Raw genomic sequence first — 4,477 nt, forward strand, 5'->3', positions numbered from 1 at the left:
TCGCTCGTGGGGGGGGGGGTCGGGGCATGGTGGCAGTACAGGGAGGACTCTTCCAGATGGAGGTCTGGATGGCTGGAGATGAGGTCATGGCAGATTCCAATGTATGCTCTTCAGCCTCGTCTATCCATCTCACATCTGACGCTCTGTATACAGAGACCAGAAGAGTCGTGGGACGCAGGCACAGGAGGTCTGTATACAGAGACCAGAAGAGTCGTGGGACGCAGGCACAGGAGACATTCTGGTGTACGTCGCCAACAATTGGGCCTCTTCCATTGGAGAGCAGCGTGGTAAACGTTCTATGGAAGCCCACCCGTCAAGACTTAACCGTCCACTTTACAGAGTGACCTGAGGTCCAGGAGATATAGGAGGCGTGTCTACAATCATCATCAGAAGACAAAATATAACCTCCATATATCCACTGGCCAACCAACCGACCAACTATATCATGGATCAATCACTCCTACCCAAGGGGTGAGCCTTTTATTCCATCATATGGTTGGTCGGTTGGATGGTTGGTTGTTTGATTGATTAGTTGGTTGGTTGTTTAGTTGGTTGTTTGTTTGGTTGGTTGCTTTTTCAGTTGGTTGGTTGCTTGTTCAGCTGGTTGTTTATTGGTTGGGTGGTTAGTTGTTCAGTTGGTTGGTTGTTTAGTTGGTTGGTTGTTCAGTTGATTGGTTGTTTTTATAGTTGGTTGTTTAGTTGGTTGGTTGATCAGTTGGTTGTTTAGTTGGTTGGGTGGTAGGTTGTTGGTTGTTTGGTTGGTTGGTTGTTTAGTTGGTTTGTTGTTCAGTTGGTTGGTTGTTCAGTTGGTTGTATAGTTGGTTGTTTGGTCAGTTGGTTGTTTAGTTGGTTGGTTGGTTGATTGGTTAGTTGGTTGGTTGTTTACTTTGTTGTTTAGTTGGTTGTTTGGTTTGTTGGTTGGTTAGTTGATTGAATGATTAGTTGGTTGGTTGTTCAGTTGGTTGTTTAGTTGGTTGTTCAGTTTGTTAGTCGGTCGGTTGGTTATTTGGTCGGTCGGTTAGTTGGTTGGTTGGTTGGTTGGTTAGTTTATTGATTGATTAGTTGGTTGGTTGTTCAGTTTGTTAGTTGGTCGGTTGGTTGTTTGGTCGGTCGGTTAGTTGGTTAGTTTATTGATTGATTAGTTTGTTGGTTGTTCAGTTTGTTAGTCGGTCGGTTGGTTGTTCTCTGATACATAAAAGTTAGATTTTGTCTCATAGTTCTGTATCTTAGATTTGTCCATCAATGTGAGTTATTGATATATCAATGCTGATGTAATATTGAAGACACGCCTCCTCCTATATCTCCTGATGAAGCACATCTACAATCTGGGAAACGTGTCGAAAATGATCCTCATCACGCTGCAGGAATCAGCTTCAATTGTATTTTCTCTCGATTTAAGCCTCGTTGAATGGAGCACGGTGTGGTAAACGATCTATGGAAGCCCGCCCATCAATATTTCACCGTCCACTGTACAGAGTGACCTGAGTTCCAGGAGATATAGGAGGCGTGTCTACAATCATCATCATAAGACAAAACATAACCTCCAAATATATACTGACCAACCGAACATCCAACCAAATCATGGATCAAAGAGTCACTCCCATCCAAAGGGTGAGCCTTTGATCCTTCATATGGTTGGTTGGTTAGTTGGTCCATCGGTTGGTTGGTTGGTCAGTTGGTCCATCGGTTAGTTGGTTGTTCTCTGATATATGGAAATTATATTTTGTCTTACGATCATGTGCCTTAAATTTGTAAATATACCATATAATGGATCAAAGAGTCACTCCCATCCAACGGTGAGCCTTTGGTTCATTAGATGGTTGGTCGGTCAGTGAGTTGGTTGATCGGTTGGTTGTTCTCTGATGCATGAAACTTATATTTTGTCTTATAATTACGTATCCTAAATGTGTAAATCATTGTGGGTTATACATATATCAATGCTGATGTAATATTGAAGACACGCCTCCTATAACTCCTGATGAAGCACATCTACGATCTGGGAAACGTGTAGAGAATGATCCTCATCACACGGCAGGAATCAGCTTCACCTGAATGGAAATAACACTTATGTCTATGACTGGAAGGACATCTAAGTTGGTTGATCAATGGGCTTCTGAGGTTATATATATATATACACACACACAGCAATATATATATATGAGGCATCAATGCATGTTGAATTAAATTTAATCATCAGTCCAATGCACTTATTATTATCCTGAAGGCATCTCAATCTTTTTTGGATTTGGTGCAGTGACCTTTCTTCTCATTGACTATGTCACTGCAGGGGAGATGTCACTTCACTTCCTCTTCTGGTGACACCATGTCACACCCAAACACACCAAGACAGGAAATGAGTAGAGATCTCAGCTAGGGCTGGATTTATTTTCTGGTCCCCCATTGGGCAAGTTCCCCACTCCTCGGAAGGCCGCAGTTGCGGTTTAAGCGGTTCAGACGGATTCTAGATTATGGTGAATCTCCTGTTTCCTTTGGAACATTGGAATGTCACACCCAACATTCTCACTAGAGGTTCTGGGGTCTGGTGTCCCATGGTGGTACAGGTATTTTGTTGTGACAGAACAGAGCCAGGGACTATTGCAGGGGTACCTTGCCTACAAAGTAAAAATGAACCCAGCGTGTGATTGGCCCTGCACTTTCTCCTGTAATTGAAAGTCCCTTTAAGTGTCCCTTTGACCTGTGATTGAAAGTCCCTTTAAGTGTTGTTTGTGGGTGCCTTGGGATCCCTTGTGGTGACGGCGGGCCGGCATGTGACGGGTTCAGATATGACCCGCCTACATCAGGTAGTCAGCACCAAGGTGTGTTTACTGTCCTGTTCTTCTGTGCGTTCTGCAGCTTCGCGTTCCAACAGACACAAACTGAGGAGCGATGACAGTGTTTTACGGAGGGACCTGTTTTTCTGGTCCTACCCTGATTGTGACATGTTTATGGTGCCATCATGGGAAGTAAATTGGGTTTCACAGTCAATAAAAGTTGTTTATGAACTTTACACCAAAAAAAAAAATGTCCTTTGGCACGTCAGAATCCGAATTGAAATGTCTGTGAAAATTCTTCTGTGTACATGAGCCAAGCTACGTCATAGAGGAGACTCTCTCAGCCATGGTTCCTCCAGAGGTTTCTAGGGGTTCCTTGACTGACCACTCATGTAAAGGACATTTGTTCTCAAATTGTCCACCAATCTGAGGGCCCTTGTCCCACCAACCATAACTTCTTACCACCAATGTAAAGGAGGCTTCCACCCCTGGCCATTGCTATAGGAGGGCAGCTCTGCATAGATCCCCAAGGTGAATTACTAATGTAAAAGAACCTCCAACTGTCCATCAATGTGATGAGTATGTTGTTCCATTGTCCATAAATGTAAGAGGACCTTCTTTGCTGATAACTAGGGATGAGCTTCAGGTTCAGGTCAACCATGAGTCCCATCTGAACTCAGCTTGTTCACTGTTCAGTGAAGTTTTTTAGTGTAAAAAAATTACAGTGAACCTCCAGCAAACTGAGGGAACTTTCTCCAGTGACCATCAATGTAGAGGGTACTTTTCCAGTGACCACCAATGTAAGGGCGCCTTCTCCAGTGACCATCAATGTAAGGGCGCCTTCTCCAGTGACCATCAATGTAGAGGGTACTTCTCCAGTGACCATCAATGTAAGGGCGCCTTCTCCAGTGACCATCAATGTAGAGGGTACTTTGTCAACGACCACCAATATAAGGGAACCTTCTCCAATGACCATCAATGTAAGGAAACCTTCTGCAGTGACCATCAATGAAGAGGGTATATTTCCAGTGACCACCAAAGTAAGGGCACCTTCTCCAGTGACCATTAATGTAGGAGGTACTTTTTCAGATATCACCAATGTAAGGGAACAATCTCCAAAGACCATCAATGTGGGGTGTACTCGGGGGTGTCCCTAGCTTATTCGCCCTTTTAGGCGGGGGGATGGTTGGATGGCTCCTTGTGGTACACAGCTGGAGGAGATTGCAGTGGGTGTATGCTGGTGGTACACGTTGGGGGGTTGCTGGTGGTGAACGTTTGGAGGGGAGGTACGCCAGCCAGAGCATCCCACTCAGTTCCTGGCAACCAGTGATGTCACTGGTTACCAAGAGCTGGGTGGGGTGCCAGCCAGAGCATCCCACAACAGCCTCAGACTGGCTCATTATAGGGACGGCCTTGAGTGTACTTTTCCAATGACCACCAATGTAAGAGGGCCTTCTCTGCTGACCATCAATGTATGGGATAATTTTCCAATGACCACCAATGTAATGGATCCTTCTTCACTGACGGACAGCGGCTCCTGCAATGGGGGCACATATATCTGCAAAGAATCCATTCACCTTCAATAAAGGCCTGGCCAGCATTGGCACATGCCACCCAGCCCTCCCAGCATCTCAGGTTTTTTCCAATGGCTGCTGATGTGTCTGTTCGCTGAAAGGCGGCGAGCCTGCGAAAACGCAAAACAAGTG

This window comes from Nanorana parkeri, unplaced genomic scaffold, assembly GCF_000935625.1.
Source record: "Nanorana parkeri isolate BGI_ZX_2015 unplaced genomic scaffold, ASM93562v1 scaffold1452, whole genome shotgun sequence".
NCBI lineage: Eukaryota > Metazoa > Chordata > Amphibia > Anura > Dicroglossidae > Nanorana > Nanorana parkeri.